Genomic DNA, 12804 nt, shown 5'->3' with positions numbered 1-12804 from the left:
TTTCTCATTCATCTTAAGGCCAGACAATTTTGTGGAAAGACCTTTCTTCTTTCCAAGTCCTTTGTCTGGAGAAGATTTTTAAAAAAGGTATAAGAACAGTCTAACAAATGAATACAATTTTACCTCCGCAAATTAAGTGAAACTCAGAAGAAGCATCATAGGAGACATCAGGCAGAACTCTCTTCATGCGTGTAAACTTTTAACAGGTTCGCTAGTGCTCAAGTTGAAGGCAGTTATTCATTTGTGGAGCTTTGTCATAGGCCACCTCCACCGTATGACTGTGGATGAAAAAGCCCACCAGCCTATATGCCTAGGAGAAGGAATTTAGGGCACCTTCCTGGTAGGATTTTTCTTGAACTGCCTCCCAAATAATATGTCTTCTGTGAAAGATTACAAGCATTGTGTTTTTTAAGGGGTAAAACTGTGACTAAGCATGGCCATGGAAGAGGTTCATACATTTCTGCCTGGGGTTGAGAAAGGGGAAGGAGACACAGTTTTCTCCTTCTCTCTTCTTGCTTGATCTTGGGGTCATTAAGTGGAGATGGGAAATTTAGGACAGACAACAGCAAAACAAACATCACATTTTTCACAGTTCATGTAAACTTTGTCAGACTGTGACTTCCATACTATTGGGGCATTGAATTTCCTCCAGGTTTTCATCCATGGGGCTGGAGCCCAGTCAGGGCTGGCTCTAGATATTTGGCCATCCTAGGCGAGAAATATTTTGGCGCCTCCCCCGGTACCCCCTCAGAATGTAGGAAAAAAGTAGGATATGATGTACAACAAAATGTAGGGCAAATTGTAGGACATTTCAAAAATGGAGAACACAACCAACTAAAACAGCGGTTCCCAAACTTTGTTGGGCTGCGACCCCCATTGGGGATGAAAGTCCCCACCCACGGCCTCCCTGATTGGTTGGGAAGCCAGGAATGGGTGGGACTTTTGCCCGCCTACAATCCTAGTGGGCTTTGTGGTCGGAATTCCCACCCCTTCCCAGCATCCCAACCAATCCCCTGTCCCTTCCTCCTCTCGGGTGGCTGCACCCGCGAGAAGGAAAGGAGAAGGAGGAGAAGGCCCCCCCTTCCTCCCTGGAAGTGGCTGCACCCGCGGAAAGGAAGGGAGAGGAGGAGGCGCCCCTTGTGCCTTCCTCCCCGCGGGTGGCTGAGCCAGAGCGGGCACTCGCAGGGGGAAGGCAAAGGAGGGAACCCCACCCATTCCCCTTTCTGCTCCAGCGCTGGCACCCGCGGGGAGAAGGGGAGGGGGAGGTGGGGGGATTCCCAACCTGGCAACCCCCAAAGGGGTTGCAATCCCCAGGTTGGGAACTCCTGCTCTAGCCCCAGCAGCAGAGCAGCAGGAGGCGAGACTTTGCGTCCTGGGGCCGGAGGTGCGCTCGTACACGCTCCAGCCAAGTGCCCTCTGCCCTTGCCTGCTGCCGCTGCCTTGGCTGCCCCAGCCCCCAGCCCAGCCAGAAAGGAAAGGGAGAGGGCCCTTGGGAGCGTGCACCCCAGAGTGCCAAAGTCGCGCCTGCTGCTGCTCTGCTGGCGGCGGGGCTAGATCTGCGCTCCAGCCAAGCACCGGCCCCTGCTTCCCCTGAGTCAGGCCCTGGGCAGCAGGAGAAGAGCGGGCAAATTGCACCCCTGGTCTTTTTGTGCCCCAGGCAACCGCCTAGGTCACCTATATGGTAGGGCCAGCCCTGAGCCCAGTTCCAAGATAGAATCAGCACCACAAAGAGCTCAGACTAAGAGACAGAGCACATGGAAGTCTCCATTCACTACTGTCTATGTGATATAATTGCAAGCCACTCTCCTCCAATGTCCTCTTTCCCTCCCAGTTAACATTTGTAGATCATCCCTTACAGATCTTGGAGAACTAACTTGCAACCGAAAGAACAACAGTATCCTTATTTGAGTCGCATGTGTTCTTTTTAAAAAATGCTTTTGTTCATTCTACATTTTGTATTCTAAGCCACCTTGAGACCCACCCATGGGAGAAAGGTGGGATGAAGTTTAATAAATAACACAACTATACAGTTCAATGGATGTACAATAGCAGTGAATGAATAAGAAGGATGCTTTCAGGTGAGATCAACCAGTCCAACTTGTGATGCCTTCAGGAGCAGCTTCCACTGTAAGAAAGACAGTACTCAAAATACTAACATAAAATAGGAAACAGGCAAACGAACCAAGAGAAATGCTCTTGTCCTGAGGTCTCTCCACCTTCTCTCAGCCTCAACTGACTCAACTCCCACCGTGGAGAAGATTCTCAATTGTTTCCAGGGAAACCAACCAAAGAAACACATTCTCCTTGGTTCCATCTGACCACTTCTCCATGAGGTCCAATGACATGGGTTACATTTCTCTTAATAGGATGATTTCAACTGCTTTTTAAAATTTCACAGTCAGCTTTCAGTATCAACAGATTCTGCATCTCAATATATCCCCAAAAAGCCAACCTTGATTTTGCCATTTTATGTAAGCCACATCATATTACGACCCCATTGTTTGTAATAGGACTTGAACATCCACAGACTTTGGTTACTTTGTGGGGTCCTGAAACCAAACCTCAGCAGATACTGAGGTCAAACTGTAAATAATGTTCAAGTTCCTTTTATTTTCAGAATAAACCACCATACAATCAATACAATTATAATTCAAACATACATCACACTTGTTCTTTTTTTGTTCTTCTTAATACCATCTACTTCTTCCATCTTCATCTTTCTCCTTCCTACCTCCGCTATTCTTTAAACCGCATGTCATCCTACCTTCCTACTACCTTCTTCTCATTCTTTCCACCTCTCTCCTTTCTCTCTCTCCTTCACAACTGTACCACTCTCTTACTCATCATTCCACTCTACCCAACTGTAACCTCTACCTTCTACACTTACACATACCTTCAACTACATACCTAACTCTTTTTACCACATCTATCTTCTTTCTCCCTTTCTTTCTCACTTCTAGAAGAATAGGAAAGAAGATCTTATTTCAGCTTCCTCACTTCTAATTTATTCTATACTTTACCATGTATCATAACTTTCCTTTCTTTCTCTATTTCATATTTACTTCTATCTTGTTACTCAGTTTACATTCTTCTCTATCCAAAGCACAGTTAATACACAGAAAAGAATCTACAATGTCATCTCCTTCTATCTCCTTTGAAGGCCGAATGCATCATTATATACAACAGTGATTACTCCACTGCACTCTTATGCCCTCTAACTGTGGATGAATTAATAATAATAATAATAATAATAATAATAATTTATTTGGATCCCATCTTTTCCCGAAGGAATCAAGGTGGGTTAGAAGAAAAAATAATAACATAAAATATGTGTAAAATATACATTTAAAATAATAGCCAAACCCTACTCTGCCTCAGCGCTTGGCACTTGTCAGTTTGAAGCCTTCAGGGGAGAGAGAGAGACTGAGGGGGAAGAGTGGAAGGAGTGAGGAGGAATGGCCACTCTTGAGTCCGAAGCAGAAATGTTTATATAACGAAGTGATATCTCCGTCTGGGCATCGACAGGGGAAGCGTGACCTTGTTGGTGCTTTTGGACATCTCAGCGGCTTTCGATACCATTGACCACGGTATCCTTCTGGAATGTCTCAGAGAGTTGGGTATCGGGGGCACTGATGACACCCAAATATGTTTCTCTGTGTCTCCGACTGATGCGGTGTCTAAGGATGGTGTCTCTCCTCTGAATGCCTGCCTGGAGTCGGTAATGGGCTGGATGAGGGAAAACAAACTCAGTTTGAATCCAGAGAAAACGGAAGTACTGGTGATAGGTTCCCCAGGCCCGGGGAAGGAAGTTTATCCACCTGTCCTGATTGGGGTCACACTTCCCCTGAAGGATGAAGTTCGCAGTTTAGGAGTACTTCTGGACTCGTCTCTGCAGTTGACATCTCAAGTAGATGCGACAGTCAGAAGTGCTTGCTATCAGCTTCAGTCGATACGCCAGCTGTGACCCTACCTGGGCCAAAGGGACCTTGAAACGGTGGTACATGCTCTGGTAACCTCTCGCTTAGATTTCTGTAATGCGCTCTACATGGGGCTACCCTTGTACCAAGCCCGAAAGCTTCAGTTAGTACAAAACATGGCAGCCAGATTGGTCACCGGTGCATCTAGGTTTGACCATACAACACCTATATTGAACGATCTCCACTGTCTGCTCATTCGCTTCCGAGTGCAATACAAGGTGTTGGTTATCACTTATAAAGCCCTACATGGCTTGGGCCCGAGTTACTTGAGGGACCGCATCTCCCCATATAATCCGCCCCGCACACTTACAACATCCGGGAAGAACCTGTTGGAAATACCATCTTCCAGATATGTCTCCACATCCCAGAGGGCTTTTTCTGTAGTAGCCCCGCGGATCTGGAATAGTCTTCCCGAGGAGCTCCGTCTTATGACCCCCTGAAATCATTTAAAAAGAGACTTAAAACCTTTCTCTTTTGCCAAGCCTTTCTCTCTGTAGAATGAATAGTATTTTCGATGCGATTGATTCCCTGCCTTACACTGCTGTATGTTGTCCATAGAGTTTGTAGAATTTTATATTGGAGTTTATTTATCCTGTTTTTATGAGATTGTGTAATGGTTTTTAATTAGTCTGTAACCCCGCTTCGATCCTATGGGAGAGGCGGGGAAACACAAATAGAATATTATTATTATTATTATTATTATTATTATTATTATTATTATTGAAACCTATGAAAACCTATCCTCTCTGGGTAAGGAACTTGGGTCTATTGTTCTTCCTTCAGAAAAGGGGGGGGGGGGGTCTTGCATGCTACATACATGGCACTATGATCCCACTTTAATGGTCAAAGCAACATCCTTGAAATCTTGGAATTTGTACTTTACGGAGCCACTAGCGCTCTCTAGTTGATGATTGTAAATGCCCTTTGCTAAACTGCAAATCTATCCTAGGAAAGAACCATGGCACTTAATATCTTTTGGCCCCAAATTCTCTTTGGTACATCCCTTAGCAAGTTTTCAGGTCTTTTTGATCTATGTTTCAGTGTTTCTATGTTCTGGACCGGCTTCCAATATCCTCTCTTGGCCGGACAATGGCTCAGATTGAGCCAAACAATGACAATAGGATGCTGGGGAATATTGAGGAGGTAAACATTACGTCTTTTTCCCCAGGTGGGCCAATGGGGCTGCCTCTGAGATCCCTGTGGGCCCAGTGTGGCTGCCCAGTCCCCAGTAGCTGCCCAGCCCAGTCTTGGAGGTGTCTTCAGGCTGTTTGAAGGCTCCTCTCTGCAGCCCTACCCTCACCAATACTGGACTCCCCAGACCCCTTCCTAAGCCATTCCAATGGATTATATTTATTATCCTACCTTTCTCACCAAATGGGACTGAAAGTGTCTCTTTCCTGCACCATTCCCTTTTTCTCTCTATCTGTGTGTAAGAGAGAATGTGAAATATAGAATGGCAGGGAAGAGATGCTGAAGCAGTGCAGATGGCCTGAGAGCAGCTGGGGAAGTTGGAGAGAGGAGGGAGAAATGGAAGGAGATCAGGCATGTGGACGCGTGGAGGGGAGGGAAGGCCCAAGCAAAGACAGTCTAGCTCTGTTTGGGAAAGTCCAGAATAGAGCCAGAACAGGTGTCCATAAGAGAGGCAGAAGGTGTCCATAACAGAGCCAGAAGAGTATTGTGAGGTAGCCATGAACCTGAAAAATGTTAACAACTGGTTTAAGTAAACTGGTGCCAACCAGCTCAAGTCCCTGTTTTCAGACATTTGAAGGGATTTCATTTAGCAATTATGAGTAATATAAATGAAGTGAGGAAAAGCAACACAGAAACTCCTTTATCTCATGTTCCTTTTCTATTGTTTAGTTTGCTTAGCTCCATTGTAGATTCCAGAGGCCTCTCTTCTCTTAATGCTGAGATGAGTCTTGTCTGCCCTTTTTTAATAGAAGAGCCTGAGATTCATGAGAAAATGGAGACTGGGGAGACACCATACAAATGCCAGCAGTCTGGGAAATGCTTTGCTCAGAAGTCACCCCTTCTGGTCCATCGGAGAGTCCACACAGGAGAGAAACCATACAAATGCCAGCAGTGTAGAAAATGCTTTGCAGTCAATTCAAACCTTTTGCGACATCGAAGGGTCCACACATGAGAGAAACCATACAAATGCCAGCAGTGTGGAAAATGCTTTGCAGTCAATTCAAACCTTTTGAGACATCGAAGGGTCCACACATGAGAGAAACCATACAAATGCCAGCAGTGTAGAAAATGCTTTGCAGTCAATTCAAACCTTTTGAGACATCGAAGGGTCCACACAGGAGAGAAACCATACAAATGCCAGCAGTGTAGAAAATGCTTTGCAGTCAATTCAAACCTTTTGCGACATCGAAGGGTCCACACAGGAGAGAAACCATACAAATGCCAGCAGTGTAGAAAATGCTTTGCAGTCAATTCAAACCTTTTGAGACATCGAAGGGTCCACACAGGAGAGAAACCATACAAATGCCAGCAGTGTAGAAAATGCTTTGCAGTCAATTCAAACCTTTTGAGACATCGAAGGGTCCACACAGGAGAGAAACCATACAAATGCCAGCAGTGTAGAAAATGCTTTGCAGTCAATTCAAACCTTTTGCGACATCGAAGGGTCCACACAGGAGAGAAACCATACAAATGCCAGCAGTCTGGAAAATGCTTTGCAGTCAATTCAAACCTTTTGAGACATCGAAGGGTCCACACAGGAGAGAAACCATACAAATGCCAGCAGTGTAGAAAATGCTTTTCAGTCAATTCAAACCTTTTGAGACATCGAAGGGTCCACACAGGAGAGAAACCATACAAATGCCAGCAGTGTGGAAAATGCTTTGCAGTCAATTCAAACCTTTTGAGACATCGAAGGGTCCACACAGGAGAGAAACCATACAAATTCCAGCAGTGTGGAAAATGCTTTGCAGTCAATTCAAACCTTTTGAGACATCGAAGGGTCCACACAGGAGAGAAACCATACAAATGCCAGCAGCGTAGAAAATGCTTTGCAGTCAATTCAAACCTTTTGAGACATCGAAGGGTCCACACAGGAGAGAAACCATACAAATGCCAGCAGTGTAGAAAATGCTTTGCAGACAATTCAAACCTTTTGAGACATTGAAGGGTCCACACAGGAGAGAAACCATACAAATGCCAGCAGCGTAGAAAATGCTTTGCAGTCAATTCAAACCTTTTGAGACATCGAAGGGTCCACACAGGAGAGAAACCATACAAATGCCAGCAGTGTAGAAAATGCTTTGCAGTCAATTCAAACCTTTTGAGGACGCCGACGCCGCCCCTTTCCACCGGGCAGAGCGGCCCGAGGACTCTTGCCGCCGCCGCGGCGTTTTCCAGGGGGGAGGGGCCGGTGGGAGCGGCCCCTACAAAAGCCGGCCCACCGGGCTCCCCCGAAGAGGACGCCGACGCCGCCCCTTTCCACCGGGCAGAGCGGCCCGAGGACTCTTTTTTTAGGGGTTTGTTGGGACATGGGCTGTAATGCCTTTGTTTTTTTTTTCTTGTTGTATACTAATTATTGTATTTTAGATTGTCTTATTATTATTATTTGTCTGATTAAGGATGGATTTATTGTTGTATAGTAACATATGTTTTTTATCTTGTCTATAACTTGTATTGTTATATATTGTATTTTATTCTGTTGTTAAACCGCCCTGATCTTGTGGAAGGGCGGTATACAAATAAAACATTTATTATTTTATTTATCGAAGGGTCCACACAGGAGAGAAACCATACAAATGCCAGCAGTGTAGAAAATGCTTTGCAGTCAATTCAAACCTTTTGAGGACGCCGACGCCGCCCCTTTCCACCGGGCAGAGCGGCCCGAGGACTCTTTTTTTAGGGGTTTGTTGGGACATGGGCTGTAATGCCTTTGTTGTTTTTTTCTTGTTGTATACTAATTATTGTATTTTAGATTGTCTTATTATTATTATTTGTCTGATTAAGGATGGATTTATTGTTGTATAGTAACATATGTTTTTTATCTTGTCTATAACTTGTATTGTTATATATTGTATTTTATTCTGTTGTTAAACCGCCCTGATCTTGTGGAAGGGCGGTATACAAATAAAACATTTATTATTTTATTTATCGAAGGGTCCACACAGGAGAGAAACCATACAAATGCCAGCAGCGTAGAAAATGCTTTGCAGTCAATTCAAACCTTTTGAGACATCGAAGGGTCCACACAGGAGAGAAACCATACAAATGCCAGCAGTGTAGAAAATGCTTTGCAGTCAATTCAAACCTTTTGAGACATCGAAGGGTCCACACAGGAGAGAAACCATACAAATGCCAGCAGTGTAGAAAATGCTTTGCAGTCAATTCAAACCTTTTGAGACATCGAAGGGTCCACACAGGAGAGAAACCATACAAATGCCAGCAGCGTAGAAAATGCTTTGCAGTCAATTCAAACCTTTTGAGACATCGAAGGGTCCACACAGGAGAGAAACCATACAAATGCCAGCAGTGTAGAAAATGCTTTGCAGTCAATTCAAACCTTTTGAGACATCGAAGGGTCCACACAGGAGAGAAACCATACAAATGCCAGCAGTGTAGAAAATGCTTTGCAGTCAATTCAAACCTTTTGAGACATCGAAGGGTCCACACAGGAGAGAAACCATACAAATGCCAGCAGCGTAGAAAATGCTTTGCAGTCAATTCAAACCTTCTGAGACATCGAAGGGTCCACACGGGAGAGAAACCATACAAATGCCAGCAGCGTAGAAAATGCTTTGCAGTCAATTCAAACCTTTTGAGACATCGAAGGGTCCACACAGGAGAGAAACCATACAAATGCCAGCAGCGTAGAAAATGCTTTGCAGTCAATTCAAACCTTTTGAGACATCGAAGGGTCCACACAGGAGAGAAACCATACAAATGCCAGCAGTGTAGAAAATGCTTTGCAGTCAATTCAAACCTTTTGCGACATCGAAGGGTCCACACAGGAGAGAAACCATACAAATGCCAGCAGTGTAGAAAATGCTTTGCAGTCAATTCAAACCTTTTGAGACATCGAAGGGTCCACACAGGAGAGAAACCATACAAATGCCAGCAGCGTAGAAAATGCTTTGCAGTCAATTCAAACCTTTTGAGACATCGAAGGGTCCACACAGGAGAGAAACCATACAAATGCCAGCAGCGTAGAAAATGCTTTGCAGTCAATTCAAACCTTTTGAGACATCGAAGGGTCCACACAGGAGAGAAACCATACAAATGCCAGCAGTGTAGAAAATGCTTTGCAGTCAATTCAAACCTTTTGCGACATCGAAGGGTCCACACAGGAGAGAAACCATACAAATGCCAGCAGTCTGGAAAATGCTTTGCAGTCAATTCAAACCTTTTGAGACATCGAAGGGTCCACACAGGAGAGAAACCATACAAATGCCAGCAGTGTAGAAAATGCTTTTCAGTCAATTCAAACCTTTTGAGACATCGAAGGGTCCACACAGGAGAGAAACCATACAAATGCCAGCAGTGTGGAAAATGCTTTGCAGTCAATTCAAACCTTTTGAGACATCGAAGGGTCCACACAGGAGAGAAACCATACAAATGCCAGCAGCGTAGAAAATGCTTTGCAGTCAATTCAAACCTTTTGAGACATCGAAGGGTCCACACAGGAGAGAAACCATACAAATGCCAGCAGTGTAGAAAATGCTTTGCAGACAATTCAAACCTTTTGAGACATTGAAGGGTCCACACAGGAGAGAAACCATACAAATGCCAGGAGTGTGGAAAATGCTTTGCAGTCAATTCAAACCTTTTGAGACATCGAAGGGTCCACACATGAGAGAAACCATACAAATGCCAGCAGTGTAGAAAATGCTTTGCAGTCAATTCAAACCTTTTGCGACATCGAAGGGTCCACACAGGAGAGAAACCATACAAATGCCAGCAGTGTAGAAAATGCTTTGCAGTCAATTCAAACCTTTTGAGACATCGAAGGGTCCACACAGGAGAGAAACCATACAAATGCCAGCAGCGTAGAAAATGCTTTGCAGTCAATTCAAACCTTTTGAGACATCGAAGGGTCCACACAGGAGAGAAACCATACAAATGCCAGCAGCGTAGAAAATGCTTTGCAGTCAATTCAAACCTTTTGAGACATCGAAGGGTCCACACAGGAGAGAAACCATACAAATGCCAGCAGTGTAGAAAATGCTTTGCAGACAATTCAAACCTTTTGAGACATCGAAGGGTCCACACAGGAGAGAAACCATACAAATGCCAGCAGCGTAGAAAATGCTTTTCAGTCAATTCAAACCTTTTGAGACATCGAAGGGTCCACACAGGAGAGAAACCATACAAATGCCAGCAGTGTGGAAAATGCTTTGCAGTCAATTCAAACCTTTTGAGACATCGAAGGGTCCACACAGGAGAGAAACCATACAAATGCCAGGAGTGTGGAAAATGCTTTGCACTCAATTCAAACCTTTTGAGACATCGAAGGGTCCACACAGGAGAGAAACCATACAAATGCCAGCAGTGTAGAAAATGCTTTGCAGTCAATTCAAACCTTTTGAGACATCGAAGGGTCCACACAGGAGAGAAACCATACAAATGCCAGCAGCGTAGAAAATGCTTTGCAGTCAATTCAAACCTTTTGAGACATCGAAGGGTCCACACAGGAGAGAAACCCTACAAATGCCAGCAGCGTAGAAAATGCTTTGCAGACAATTCAAACCTTTTGAGACATCGAAGGGTCCACACAGGAGAGAAACCATACAAATGCCAGCAGCGTGGAAAATGCTTTGCAGTCAATTCAAACCTTTTGAGACATCGAAGGGTCCACACAGGAGAGAAACCATACAAATGCCAGCAGCGTAGAAAATGCTTTGCAGACAATTCAAACCTTTTGAGACATCGAAGGGTCCACACAGGAGAGAAACCATACGAATGCCAGGAGTGTGGCAAGTGTTTTGCTTCAGGTACCAACCTTACACACCACCATACCATTCATATAGAAGAGAAGCTATAGAAATGAAAGACTGTGGGAAATGTTTTTCTTAGAGTTTACACTATATTTTTACATTCTTTATTATTTCAACATATCAATATAACAAAAACATATTAAAACCTATAAGTACATTCTCTTCTTTATCTTCTTCTTTCCTTCCCATTTTATTGTCCTTTGTGAGTTACTTGATACTTTCTTATTGTTTCTTGCAAAAATAATTTTTTTAATTCCAATATTATTCAACGTATCATAACATATATCTTATTTTTTAAAAAATCTTACCTGTTAAATTGTTCCATCTCTATCTTTAAAAGGAATGTACATTACAATCTATTCTCCCAATTATATTTACCATTTAACTTTGATCTTTTTTAAAAAACTATTCCTTATTCTGGTTCACTTTTATATTTGTTCCAAATTCATCAACCTAAAGCACACCAAAATACAGTTAAACCAGATTTCCATCCAAACCCCATCTCTTCTCCCAATATGTCACGATCTGTCTCCACTCCTTTTCTATATTATTCCTTTTCTTATCCTCCAAAATACATGAAAGTTTATTGAGCTCTTTGATTTCATTAAGTTTTATCCGCCACTCATCTATCTGTAACTCCTCCTCCGGTTTCCCATTTTGGGCTATCATCTTCCTGGCAAGGGTAGTCAAATATAATATGATTCTCCATCATTCCTTCTCATCATCCGTCTTCAAAAGACAGGTCATATTTAATAGGTATAATTCTGGTCTTTATTAAGTATCTCTGGGATTATTTTATGTATCTCTTTCCAAAACCTTTTAACTCTTTTTACCCATTTCCACCGCATGTGGATCATCATGCCTCTTTCCTTATGACAATTCCAACATTTATCCGTTTCTAACTTAAACATTTCTTTCATCCTAAGAGGGGTGTATTACCATCTATTACTAATCTTCAAAAAACGTTCTTTTAAGTCTTGGCATTTGGTAAATGTGCTTGTTCTTTTCCACGCTGTCTCCCCGGTTTCTAAGGGGATTTCATGCCCTATTTCTCTTGCCCAATCGATCATGTATTGTTTTACTGGCTCTTTTTCTCGTTCTCTTTCTCTAAATAATATTTACCAATATTTCCCCCTCATCCACTTTCATTATCAAATCATCTCATTCATTTGGTTTTATCTCAGTTCCTGTAATCTTCATATCCTCATTGAATCTATGTCTTATTTGGTAATAACTCTGCTAGTTTATTTCTTTTTTTCTTTTAATAATTCCTCTCTAGATTTTATGGAAATCTCTTGTTTTTTATTTATTTGTATTAATTCTCTATATTTTAGCCAACATTTTCCTGAATCCCTCCTATTGACCAAGGCCTCCTGAGCTGATACCCATCCTGGTATTTGATAATAAAATTTCGTCTTGACAGCTTCCCATGTTTCTAACAAAGCTCTGCATATCGGGTTATTATTGAGGTCTTTATTCACAGCAGCTTTATTGTACCATAAGTACGCGTGCCGCCCGAATCTGAAGTCTGGTCCTTCTAAATTTAATGTCCGCTTATGATTCAGTTTAATCCAGTCTTGTAACCATATCATATTACATGCCCATCTGTATAGCATTAAGTCCGGCATCGCACATCCCCCTCTCTCTTTCGTTTCCTTTAAGATGTTCCATTTAATTCTAGCTTTACCTCCTTCCCAAATAAATTTTTTTAGTTCTTTATTCCAGTCTTCTATCATCCTTGATGCTATGTTAATTGGTAAATTAATGAATGGAAATAATATCTTAGGGAGTATGGTCATTTTATTGCAGCTATTTTGCCAAGAATGGATAAGTTTAGTTTAGACCCATTTCTGTACGTATATCGTTCC

The 12804-nt window shown here is 42.9% G+C and overlaps 1 pseudogene; it reads left to right on the top strand.

The window, feature by feature from the left end:
* LOC149305311 (uncharacterized) overlaps positions 1–12804 on the top strand; it is a 64294-nt pseudogene that overhangs the window by 33705 nt on the left and 17785 nt on the right.

Source organism: Sceloporus occidentalis, unplaced genomic scaffold (genome assembly GCF_023333645.1).
Source record: "Sceloporus occidentalis isolate IW3139 unplaced genomic scaffold, rSceOcc1.0.p SCAF_12, whole genome shotgun sequence".
Lineage (NCBI taxonomy): Eukaryota > Metazoa > Chordata > Lepidosauria > Squamata > Phrynosomatidae > Sceloporus > Sceloporus occidentalis.
This window is presented reverse-complemented; position numbering and strand designations above follow the sequence as displayed.